The following is a 13,325-nucleotide window of genomic DNA, read 5'->3' as shown; positions in this document are numbered from 1 at the left end:
CTCAAGTTAGGGAAGTTCTCTGCTATGATTTGTTCTCATACACTTTCTGGTCCTCTGTTCCTTTCGACACCCTCTGGAACCCCCTTTAAATGTAGATTTTTCCTTCTTAAGCTGTCATTTACTTCCCTTAACCTTTCCTCATGGTCTTTTGTTTTTCTCTCTTTTCCTCTGCTTCCTTCCTTGCCATCAACCTGTCTTCTATGTTACTCACTCGTTCTTCCACCTCATCAACCCTGGTCTGTAGGACCTCTAGTTTGGATTTTTAAGTGATTTAAATGATTTTTAATTTCGGCCTGATTAGATCTAAATTTTGCAGTCATGAAGTCTCTTGAGTCCTTTATGCTTTTTTCTAGAGCCACCAGTAGCTTTATAATAGTGCTTCTGAATGGGCTTTCTGACATTGAATTGTAATCCAAATTTTGTAACTCTGTGGGAGCGAGGACTGTTTCTGGTTCTTTCTTTTGAGGTAAGGTTTTCCTTCTAGTCATTTTGCTCAGTGCAGAGTTGCCAAAAACAATTTCTATTGGGGAAAGGATAAAAAGAGAGAAGGAAGGAAAGAAAAAAAACTTAAAAAAGAAGAGAAAAAAAGAGAAAAAAGTAAAAAAAGAGAAGAAAAGAGAAAAACAAAAATATGGGGGGGGAGGAACAAACAGAAATCAAAAAACAAAAAACAAAAAAAAAATAAGGGGAGTACACTCTGATTCTGTATACTGTAAATTCCTCGACTTCCACTGGAACTTTCCAGCACTGGTTGATCAATAATTTTTTTTTCCTGTCTGTCTAGCTGGTCTTCTGGGGTAGGGGCTTGCTGTTCTGATTTTCAGGTGTTAGCACTTTGGGGAGCTGCTCAGCCCCCTGCCTGGTTCAGGGCTCAGTGAAAGATGTTTAACCTGTTTATACAGTGAGGGCACTATGAGGCTTATTGGGGTTTTTTTATCCTGTGAGGCCCCAGTAGGAACAACAACAGTGGCGGCGGCCAGCTCTAGAGCCCTGGAATCAGCTCCTGCAGTAACTACGGAGCTCTCAGTCTGCAGGGGCCTGGATGCTCTGGGGGAGGGGCCGCTGATCTGCTCAACTTGGGGCAGGAGTGTCCTTGCTGTCCTGTCCCTCCTGGCCTCTGCCTGTCCCCGGGGGAGCGCCGGATCCTGGACTGTGTCCGCAGGCACCCTGTGCTCCCGGCCTGCGCTGTTGGATTCGCGCTCCCAGCTGCGCAGCCCCTTCTGCGTGGAGCCTCTGCTGTAGCCGCATCTGAGCTGCTCCTGGGGGCTGTGGAGACCCCCCGCTGCTCAAGCTGCCTCCGAGCTGCTCCCTTGGACGAGCAGCCCCCTGCCCCAGGTGCCTCCACCTGAGCTGCCTCTGAGTTGTTCACGGGTCCAGCCAGGCACGCTGCAGCCCTTTAGGGAGCTCAGCCGTGGGGTGTGGTGTGCTCTCCCTGGGGCGCAGGTGGTCTGTTAGTGTCCCTGGGAGTCTGAGGTCATCCCTGCCCTCCTGGGATCCTGCTCTAACTCCCTGAGAGCGCCTTCCTGTCCGGGAAGAATGGTGAAACTCCTGCTTCTCCAGGCTGGGCTCTCCTGTCCTGGGGACACTTTTCCAGAGTGGCTGCACCAGTTTGCACTCTCACCAACAATGCAAGAGGGTTCCCCTTTCTCCACATCCTCGCCAACATTTCTTGTTGGTGGCAGACTATGTCCGGAGCAAGGACTTTTGGGACTGCCTCATGAGTACGCATTTCTGGGGCCCTGTAGCCAACTGGGGTCTTCCCATTGCTGCCATCAATGACATGAAAAAGTCTCCAGAGATTATCAGTGGGCAGATGACATTTGCCCTCTGTTGTTACTCCTTGACATTCATGAGATTTGCCTACAAGGTCCAGCCTTGAACCTGGCTTCTGTTTGCATGCCATGCCACAAATGAAGTAGACCAGCTCATTCAGGGAGGACGCCTAATCAAACATGAGATGAGTAAAAAGGCATCAGCATAACAGTGGAAAATGGGCAACCAGGTGTTTGAAGGGACAGCGTCTGCACTGCTGCTGAGTCACAGATTCCATCCTCAGAATAGTCTTGCTAAGGAAAATAAGCTGAATGCTATTTTTACTAACCAATTTTTCTAGAAATAGCTGAGAGTCCCTAAGCCAACTCTCTGCTGCCTTACACATACCAAGTATTTTACTTCTCTTCATAAAGAGTAGCTCAAAATATGCAATCAATTTAATAATTCCCAATGATGGTTTTATCTGCAGTAATATGTATATTACTTGCTAGAATTTACTTAATAAAAAATTGGATAAAAATTGTAATTATTAGCACTTAAATACTCAGAATCTTTAACTCTTTAATGACCATGAGACCACCGACAGCTGGCCATACTTACACTGTCATCGCCAGTTTTTTTTATCCATTTAACTTTCTTTACTGAAAACCAATATTCAAGAAAGATGAACCCTCAATGCATCCTCTTATACTGACCAACGTAACTAAGTACAAATGAAGTCAATGGTGTACTCTGTTAGCATGCTGTGCTGTGTGTCAAGAAAACAAGCCCTCCCCCGCCCGAGCTCTGGCCCCCTGGCAAACACAGATAAATGATTGTGCACTGCGCTACCGTTAGGTGAGAGCTTTGGTTCATGCAGTCGGCTGCCAGAGGTCGCACTGAAACCCTGGAGCCCCAGCACCCACAGTCACCGGCGGCCAGCACGTGGCGTCAGCCGTGCTCCTTCCACAACACCAGATGAATACTGTGGTCGGGCATGCTGATGGCGAAGACCAGGCCCTTGTCATTGTGCCCATCCAGTCCATTGAGCCAGGACGCTTCGCCGCCAGGAAGCTCGAGCCTCTCTTTGATTCCCAGTACTCTGGCAGGGGCCAGCGGCCTTGTTCATTTTAGCCATTCTGACAGATGTGAGATGGTATCTCATTGTGGGTTTTGTTTAGTTTTGTATTTTCCTGATAATGAGTGATGTGGAGCATTTTTTATCATGTGTCTGTTCTCCACGTGTAGGATTTTTTGGAGAAATGTCTGTTCATGTCTTCCACCCATTCCTTCGCTGGATACTTGTTTTGAGTGTAGACTTCCATAGTTCTTTATAGATCTTAGATATTAGCCTTTTGTCTCATATGTCATTTGCAAATGCCTTCTCCCATTTTGTAGGTTGCTTCTTAGTTTTATGGACTTTTTCCTTTGCTTTTGAACTTGATGAAGTCCCAGTAGTTCAGTTTTTCTCTTGTTTCCCTTGCTTTTATAGACATGTCTTGCATAAGTCGCTATGGCCAAGATCAAAGAAGTTGTTGCCTGTGTTTTTCTCTAGGATTGTGATGGATTGCTATTTAACCTTTAGGTCTTTCATCCATTTTGAGTTTATCTTTGTGTGTGGTGTAAGAGAATGGTTCAGTTGAGTTCTTCTGCATGTGGCTGTCCAATTTGTTGAAGAGACTGTACTTTTTCCAGCGGATATTCTTTTCTGCTTTGTCGAAGATTAGTTGACCATAGAGTTGAGGGTCCATTTCTGAGTTCTCTAGTCTATTCCTTGATCAATGTGTCTGTTTTTGTGCCAGTATGATAACATTTTGATGATGACAGCTTTGTCTATGACATACAGAAAAAACCTTAGACAAAATACAGCCTGAAATCCAGACATTGTGATATAACCTGCTTTTGATTTCTTTTTCAACATTCATATGGCTAATTGGGGTCTTTTCCAGTTCCATGCAAATCCTAGAGTTATTTATTTATGTTCTGTGAAAAATGTCAAGGGTATTTTGATAGGGACTACTTTGAAAGGGTACATTGCTTGGGTATCATGGACATTTTCACAATATTGATTCTTCAAATCTTTGAACATGCAGTGTTAATATATGTCTTTGCTCTTCCACAATTTCTTTCATAGGTATTCTGTAGTTTTTAGTTACAGATCCTTTACCTCTTTCATTATGTTTATTCCTAGGTATTTTATGTTTTATGGTGCAATTTTAAGTAGGATCAACCCTAAATTTCCCTTTTATCAGTATTTGTAGACAATCAGTTATAACTGATTTCTCTGCATTGATTTTTCATCCTGCCACATTGCTGAATTACAGTATGAGTCCTAGCAAAGTTGCAAACTCTTGGGATTTCCACATAAAGTATCATGTCATCTGAGAAAAGTGCGATTGTGACTTCACTCAGGCTCACATTGTGGCCTGGTTCAGGTGGCCAATCACCATGCAGTTCAGGTGGCCAATGTCAGACGTCTTTCTTAGTGACCCTCTTGATATCGTTGCCTGGAATCCATGCTTAAACGGAAAACAGAGGAGGTGGAGGCAAGATGGTGGAAGAGTAGGGTCCCCAAATTACCTGTCCATTCCCAATTACCCAATAAATTTCAAATCACCCTGAATACCTAGGAATTCAGCCTGAGATTTAAGGAGAGAGCAGCTGGAATGCTACAGTGAGAGAAGAGTTCATGCTTCTATCAAGTATAACATTTTTGGTCACTCTGCACTGAGCAAAATGACTAGAAGAAAAACCTTACATCAAAGGAAAGAATCAGAAACAGTCCCTCTCCCACAGAGTTACAAAATTTGGGTTACAATTCAATGTCAGAAAGCCAATTCAGAAGCACAAGTATAAAGCTACTGGTGGCTCTAGAAAAAAGCAAAAAGGATTCAAGAGACTTCGTGACTGCAGAATTTAGATCTAATCAGGCCGAAATTAAAAATCACTTAAATGAGTTGCAATCCATACTAGAGGTCCTAACGATGAGGGTTAATGAGGTAAAAGAACGAGTGAGTAACATAGAAGACAAGGCAAGGAGGGAAACTGAGGAAAAAAAGACACAAACGACTAAAAGATCATGAGGATATCTTAAGGGAAATAAATGACAGCCTCAGAAGGAAAAAAATCTATGTTTACCTGGGGTTACGGAGGGTGCCAAAAGGGACAGAGGTCCAGAATACTGATTTCAACAAATCAGAGCTGAAAGCATCCCTAATTTGGGGAGGGAAACAGGCATTCAGATCCAGAAATAGAGAAACCCCCCTTAAAATCAATAAAAACGACTCAACACCTCGACGTTTAATAGTGAAACTTGCAAATTCCAAAGATAAAGAGAAGATCTTTAAAGCAGCAAGAGACAAGAAACTTGTAACTTTTATGGGGAGAAGTATTAGCACAACAGCAGACCTCTCCACAGAGACCTGGCAGGCTACGAACGGCTGGCAGGATATATTCAGGGTACTAAATGAGAAGAACATGCAGCCAAGAATACTGTATCCAGCAAGGCTCTCATTCAGAACAGAAGGAGAGATAAAGAGCTTCCAAGATAGGCAGAAACCGAAAGAATATGTGATCATGAAGCCAGCTCTGCAAGAAACACTAAGGAGGAGTATGTAATAGAGGAAGTCCAGGGGAACAATCCACAACAGGGACTGAACAGGTATCATTGATGACACTAAATACATATCTTTAAGTTGTAGCTCTGCACGTGAATGGGCCTAACGACCTCAGCAAAAGGTGCAGCTGCAGTTACAGACTGGATAAAAGAGGAAAACCCACCTATGTGCTGTATACAAGAGACTCATTTTACACATAAGGACACCTACAGCCTGAAAATAAAAGGTTGGAGAACTGCGTACCATTCCAATGGTCCTCAAAAGAAACAGGCGTAGCCATTCTTAGATCAGATAAACTAAAGTTTATCCCAAACCCTGTAATAAGAGATGAAGAGAGACACTATATCATACTTAAAGGATCTATCCAACAAGATGACCTAACAATCATCAATATGCATGCCCCGAATGCGGGAGCTGCCAAGTATAGCAATTAATAACCAAAGTTAAGACATGCTTAGATAATAATACACATATACGTGGTGACTTGAAAGTAGCACTTTCTACAATCGACAGGATTTCTAAGCACAACATCTCCAAAGAAACAAGAGCTTTAAATGATACACTGGACCAGATGGATTTCGCAGATATTGACAGAACTTTCTATGCAAACACAATTGTATACACATTCTTCTCAAGTGCACATGGAACTTTCTCCAGATTAGACAACATACTGGGACACTAATCAGGTCTTAACCGACACCCAAAGTTTGGGATCGTCCCCTGCATATTTTCAGACCATAATGCTTTGAAATTAGAACTAAATCACAAGAAGTAGTTTAGAAGGATTTTAATCACATGAAGGTTAAGAAACATCCTGCTAAAAGATGAAAAGGTCAAGCAAGAAATTAGAGAGGAATTATAAAGTTTCATGGAAAATAATGAGAATGAATATACAACCGTTCAAAATCTTTGGGATACACAACAAGCAGTCCTGAGGGAGAAATACATCACAATACAAGTATCCATCCAAAAACTGGAAAGAACTGAAATACAAAAGCGAACCTTGCACCTAAAGGAGCTGGAGAAAAAACAGCAAATAGATCCTATACCCAGCAGAAGAAGAGTATAATATAGATTCGAGCAGAACTCAATAAAGTAGAGTCCAGAATAACTGTGGAATGGATCAACAAAGTCAGGAGTTGGTTCTTTGAAAGAATTAATGATATAGATAAACCATTAGCTAACCTTATTAAAAAGAAGAGAGAGAGGACTCACTAAAATCATGAATGAGAAAGGAGAGATCATCACCAACACCACAAATGATGTTAAAAACTTATGAGCAAAAAAAAAAAAAAAAAAAAAGTCTGGAAAACCACACACTACCAAAACTGCAACAGGAAGATGTGGTTTATGTATGCAATGGATAGTACTCAGCCATTAGAAACAACAAATACCCACCATGTGCTTCAATGTGGATGGAACCAGAGGGTATTTTGCTGAGTGAAATAAGTCAATCAGAGAAGGACAAACATTATATGGTCTCATTCATTTGGGGAATATAAAAAATAGTGGAAGGGAATAAAGGGGAAATGAGAAAAAATAAGTGGGAAATATCAGAAAGGGAGAATAAGAAAGACTCCTAACTCCAGGAAACGAACTAGGGGTGGTGGAAGGGGACATGTGCAGGGGGTGGGGGTGACTGGGTGACGGGCACTGAGGTGGGCACTGATGGAATAGTCACTGGGTGCTATTCTATATGTTGGCAAATTGAAATAATGAATGAGAAAGGGGAGATCACTATCAACATCAAGGAAATACAAACAATTTAAAAACATATTATGAACAATTATACACCAATAAATTAGACAATCTATTAGAAATGGACACATTTCTGGAAAGCCACAAACTATCAAAACTGGAACAGGAAGAAATAAAAAACCTGAAGAGGCCAATAACCAGAAAAGAAATTGAAGGAGTCATAAAAAAAACCCCAAGACACAAAAGTCCAGGGCCAGATGGCTTCCCAGGGGAATTCTATCAAACGTTTAAAGAAGAAAACATACCTATTCTACTAAAGCTGTTTGGAAAGATAGAAAGAGATGGAGTACTTCCAACTTCGTTCTATGAGTCCAGCATCACCTTAATTCCAAAACCAGACAAAGACCCCACCAAAAAGAATGACAGACCAATATCCCTAATGAACGAGGATGCAAAAATTCTCCACAAGATATTAGCCAATAGGATACTAAAATACATTAAGAAGACTATTCACCATGACAAAGTAGGATTTTTCCCCGGGACACAAGGCTGATTCAACACTTGTAAAACAATCAATGTGATTCATCATATCAGCAAGGGAAAAACCAAGAACCATATGATCCTCTCATTAGATGCAGAGAGAGCATTTGACAAAATACAGCATCCATTCCTGATCAAAACTCTTCAGAGTGTAGGGATAGAGGGAACATTCCTCAACATCTTAAAAGTCATCTTTGAAAAGCCCACAGCAAATATCATTCTCAATGGGGAAGCACTGGGAGCCTTTCCCCTAAGATCAGGAACAAGACAGGGATGTCCACTCTCACCACAGCTATTCAACAGAGCACTAGAAGTCCTAGCCTCAGCAATCAGACAACAAAAAGAAATAAAAGGCATTCAGATTGGCAAAGAAGAAGTCACACTCTCCCTCTTCACCAATGACATGATACTCTAGATGGAAAACCCAAAAGACTCCACCCCAAGATTGGTAGAACTCATACAGCAGTGTGGCAGGATACAAAATCAATGCCCAGAATTTGGTGGGGACAGGTAATTTTGGGATTCTACTCTTCTGCCATCTTGCAGACAGCCTTGTCTCTCAGTCTTTTGATTACCTTATTCCCTTTCTATTTACGCAAATATTTTATTTTATATTATTTTTGTTTTACTTTTTAAAAATTTGAATTCAATCTGCCAGCATATCATACACCAATAGTTTCAGATGTAGGATCATTTTGTCCCTACTGAGCTGGGGCAGGCAGCTCCTGGTCTGAGGGCCCGTGTTCCAATGCCCCCACCATGTCCAGTGATGTGGTGGCTCCTTCTCCCAGGACTTACTTGTTTCATGAAATCCCCTCTCTGCCGGGTGCCTGGAGGCACTGCAGACATTGTACACATGGGGGTGGACTGGAGGAAGACACTGCAGTCATTGTACACATGGGGGTGGACCAGAGGTGTAGGGCACTCATGTCTCCTGTGCTGAGCTGCGTTGGAGAACTCCAGAGAAGCAGGGAGTGCCCTGGGCTCCCGCAGGACATGGACTCGCAGCTTTCCTGTGTTGAGCCCTGGGTTGACCCCAGAGGTGTCGGAGAGATTTTTCCCCTCTGTCTGAGTATCCAGGGTACCGATTCACAGTGTCCCGCTCCCAGAGGCTACATGGGAATATGTCCATGAGCAGCCAGGCCAACCTCACAGTGGGATATGGGACCAGGAGTCGCCTGCTGTGGGTTCGTGGACTCTCTGGACCGCAGAGGGGCATGAAGGGAGGTGCAAACATCCAGGTGGAGCCCAAAGAGTTGGAGAGAGGCCTGGGGCATGAGGGGTAAACAGGGGGCTTGCCATGGGCAGGGGCAGAAAACAGGGCAGAGAACCTTAGGGAGAGTAGCGAGATCTGTGCCTGAAGTGCCATCTCTGTTGTCATAGGGGAGTGCGTGGTTGCCATGCTTTTATAACAGCCAAGGTGCATCAGAGTGCCCTTCTGTGATGTCACCAACATGCCCGTCCAATCAGGCAGGCTCCTTGGGTGGCCTGGTTCAGGTGGCCAATCACCATGCAGCTCAGGTGGCCGATGTCAGATAGCTTTCTCAGTGACCCAGCTGATATCACTGCCTAGAAACCATGTTTAAATGGAAAACAGAGAAGGAGGGGACAAGATGGCCAAAGAGTAGTGTCCCCAGTCACCTGTCCACACCAAATTACCTAGATAACTTTCTTTTTTTATATAATTATTTTATATTGGTGTTCAATTTGCCAACATATAGAATAACCTCCAGTGCTCATCCCATCCAGTGCTCCCCTCAGTGCCTGCCACCCAGTCACCCCCACACCCACCCACCTCCCCTTCAACCACCCCTAGTTCGTTTCCCAATTAGGAAATCTCATGTTATGTCTCCCTTTCTGATAATTCCCACTCATTTTTCTCTATTCCCCTTTATTCCCTTTCACTACTTTCACTATTTTTTATATTCCCCAAATGAATGAGCCCATATAATGTTTGTCCTTCTCCAATTGTCTTATTTCATGCAGCATAATACCCTCCAGTTCCATCCAAGTTGAAGGAAATGGTGGGTATTTTTTATTTCATATGGCTAAGTAATATTCCATTGTATACATAAACCACATCTTCTTTATCCATTCATCTTTCATTGGATCAAGGCTCCTTCCACAGTTTGGCTATTGTGGACACTGCTGCTATAAACATCGGGTGCAGGTGTCCCGGCGTTTCACTGCATCTGTATCTTTGGGGTAAATACTCAGCAGTGCAATTGCTGGGTCGTAGGGCATGTCTATTTTTTACTCTTTGGGAACCTCCACACAGTTTTCCAGAGTGGCTGCACCAGTTCACATTCCCACCAACAGTGCATGAGGGTTCCCCTTTCTCCACATCCTCTCCAACATTTGTTGTTTCCTACTGTGTTAATTTTCCCCATTCTCACTGGTGTGAGGTGGTATCTCAATGTCAAATTGATTTGGATTTCCCTGACCCCAAGTGATGCAGAGCATTTTCTCATGCTTCTTGGCATGTCTATGTCTTCCTCTGTGAGATTTCTGTTCATGTCTTTTGCCCATTTAACGTTTAGATTGTTTGTTTCCTTGCTGTTGATTATGATAAGTTCCTTATAGATCTTGGAAACTAACCCTTTATCTGATATGTCATTTGCAAATATCTTCTCCCATTCTGAAGGTTGTCTTTTAGCTGTGTTGACTTGTATCTTATGCTGTGCAAAAGCCTTTATTTTGAGGCAGTCCCAATAGTTCATTTTTGCTTTTGTTTCTCTTGCCTTTGTGGATGTATCTTGCAAGAAGTTACTGTGGCTACAAAAAGGGTGTTGCCTGTGTTCTCCTCTAGGATTTGGATGGATTCTTGTCTCACATTTAGATCTTTCATCCATTTTGAGTTTCTCTTTGTGTATGGTGCAAGAGAGTGGTCTAGTTTCATCCTTCTGCATGTGGATGTCCAATTTTCTCAGCATCATTCATTGAAGGAACTGTCTTTTCCAGGGGACAGTCTTTCCTCCTTTGTCAAATATTAGTTGAACATAAAGTTGAGGGTCCAATTCTGGATTCTCTATTCTGTTCCATTGATCTATGTGTCTGTATTTGCCAGTACCACATGGTCTTGATGACCACAACTTGGGAGTACAACCTGAAATCTGGCATTGTGATGCCCCCAGATATGGTTTTCTTTTTTAAAATTCCCCTGGCTATTCGGGGTCTTTTCTGATTCCACACAAATCTTAAAATAATTTATTATAACTCTCTGAAGAAAGTCCATGGTATTTTGATAGAGATTGCATTAAACGTGTAAATTGCCCTGGGTAACATTGGCATTTTCACAATATTAATTCTGCCAATCCATGAGCATGGAATATTTTTCCATCTCTTTGTGTCTTCCTCAATTTCTTTCAGAAGTGTTCTATAGTTTTTAAGGTATAGATCCTTTACCTCTTTGGTTAGGTTTATTCCTAGGTATCTTATGCTTTTGGGTGCAATTGTAAATGGGATTGAATCCTTAATTTTTCTTTCTTCAGTCTCATTGTTAGTGTAGAGAAATGCCACTGATTTCTGGGCATTGATTTTGTATCCTGTCACGCTACCAAATTGTTGTATGACTTCTAGCAATCTTGGGGTGGAGGTTTTTGGGTTTTCTATGTAGAGTATCATGTCATCGGCGAAGAGGGAGAGTTTGACTTCTTCTTTGCCAATTTGAATGCCTTTAATGTCTTTTTGTTGTCTTATTGCTGACGCTAGGACTTCCAGTACTATGTTGAATACCAGTGGTGAGAGTGGACATCCCTGTCTTGTTCCTTATCTTAGGGGAAAGGCTCCCAGTGCTTCCCCATTGAGAATGATATTTGCTGTGGGCTTTTCAAAGATGACTTTTAAGATGTTGAGGAATGTTCCCTCTATCCCTATGCTCTGAAGAGTTTTGATAAGGAATGGATGCTGTATTTTGTCAAATGCTCTCTCTGCATCTAATGAGAGGATCATATGGTTCTTGGTTTTTCTCTTGCTGATATGATGAATCACATTGATTGTTTTACGAGTGTTGAACCAGTCTTGCATCCCGGGGATAAATCCTACTTGGTCATGGTGAATAGTTTTCTTAATGCATTGTTGGATCCTATTGGTAGTATCTTCTTGAGAATTTTTGCATCCATGTTCATCAGAGATATTGGTCTATAATTCTCCTTTTTGGTGGGGTCTTTCTCTGGTTTTGGAATTAAGGTGATGCTGGCCTCATAGAACGAAGTTGGAAGTACTCCAACTCTTTATATCTTTCCAAACAGCTGTAGTAGAATAGGTATGATTTCTTCTTTAAACGTTTGATAGAATTCCCCTGGGAAGCCATCTGGCCCTGGACTCTTATGTCTTGGGAGGTTTTTGATGACTGCTTCAATTTCCTCCCTGGTTATTGGCCTGTTCAGGTTTTCTATTTCTTCCTGTCCAGTTTTGGTAGTTTGTGGCTTTCCAGAAATGCTTCCATTTCTTCTAGATTGCCAAATTTATTGGTGTATAGCTGTTCATAATATGTTTTTAAATTCGTTTGTATTTCCTTGGTGTTGGTAGTGATCTCTCCTTTCTCATTCATGATTTTATTAATTTGAATATCCTCTCTCTTCTTTTTAATAAGGCTGGCTAATGGTTTATCTATCTTATTAATTCTTTCAAAGAACCAACTTCTGATTTGTTGATCTGTTCCACAGTTCTTCTGGTCTCGATTTCATTGAGTTCTGCTCGAATCTTTATTAACTCCCTTCTTCTCTTGGGTGTAGGATCTATTTGCTGTTTTTTCTCTAGCTCCTTTAGGTGTAAGGTTAGCTTTTGTATTTGAGTTCTTTCCAGTTTTTGAATGGATGCTTCTTTTGCGATATATTTCTCCCTAAGGAAGTCTTTTGCTGTATCCCAAAGATTTTGAATGGTTGTATCTTCATTCTCATTAGTTTCCATGAATTTTTTTTAATTCTTCCATAATTTCCTGGTTGACCTTTTCATCTTTTAGCAGGATGGTCCTTAACCCCCACGTGTTTGAAGTCCTTCCAAACTTCTTGTTGTGATTTCATTCTAATTTCAAGGCATTATGGTCTGAGAATATGCAGGGGATGATCCCAATCTTTTGCTATAGGTTCAAACCTGATTTGTGACCCAGTATGCAGTCTATTCAGGAGAAAGTTCCATGTGCACTTGAGAAGAATGTATATTCAGTTGAGTTTGGATGTAAAGTTCTGTAGATATCTGTGAAATCCATCTGGTCCAGTGTATCATTTAAAGCTCTCGTTTCTTTGGAGACGTTGTGTTTAGAAGACCTATCGAGTGTAGAAAGCACTAGATTGAAGTCACCAAGTATAAGTGTATTATTATCTAAGTATGTCTTAACTTGGTTATTAATTGATTGATATATTTTACAGCTCCCATATTCAGAGCACATATATTGATGACTATTAAGTCCTCTTGTTGGATAGATCCTTTAAGTATAATATAGTGTCCCTCTTCATCTCTCACTACAGTCTTCGGGATAAATTTTATTTATCTGATATAAGCATGGCTGCACCTGGTTTCTTTTGAGGACCATTTGAATGGTAAATGGTTCTCCAACCTTTTATTTTCAGGCTCTAGGTGTCCTTCTGTCTAAAATGAGTCTTTTGTAGACAGCAAATAGATGGGTCCTGCTTTTTTATCCAGTCTGACACCCTGCTCCTTTTGAGGGGGTCATTAAGCCCATTCACTTTCAGAGTTACTATTGAAAGACATGAGTTT

At 41.7% G+C, this 13,325-nt stretch overlaps 1 pseudogene; it reads left to right on the top strand.

Annotated features, from left to right (window-relative positions):
- The first annotated feature begins 1,677 nt into the window (after positions 1-1,677).
- LOC140615228 (mitochondrial pyruvate carrier 1 pseudogene) lies at positions 1,678-2,385 on the top strand (annotated as a pseudogene).
- Positions 2,386-13,325: the final 10,940 nt, after the last annotated feature.

Source organism: Canis lupus, chromosome 23 (genome assembly GCF_048164855.1).
Source record: "Canis lupus baileyi chromosome 23, mCanLup2.hap1, whole genome shotgun sequence".
NCBI classification, from domain to species: domain Eukaryota; kingdom Metazoa; phylum Chordata; class Mammalia; order Carnivora; family Canidae; genus Canis; species Canis lupus.
Note: the sequence above shows the minus strand (reverse complement) of the source record. Positions and strands in the feature narration are given on the sequence as shown.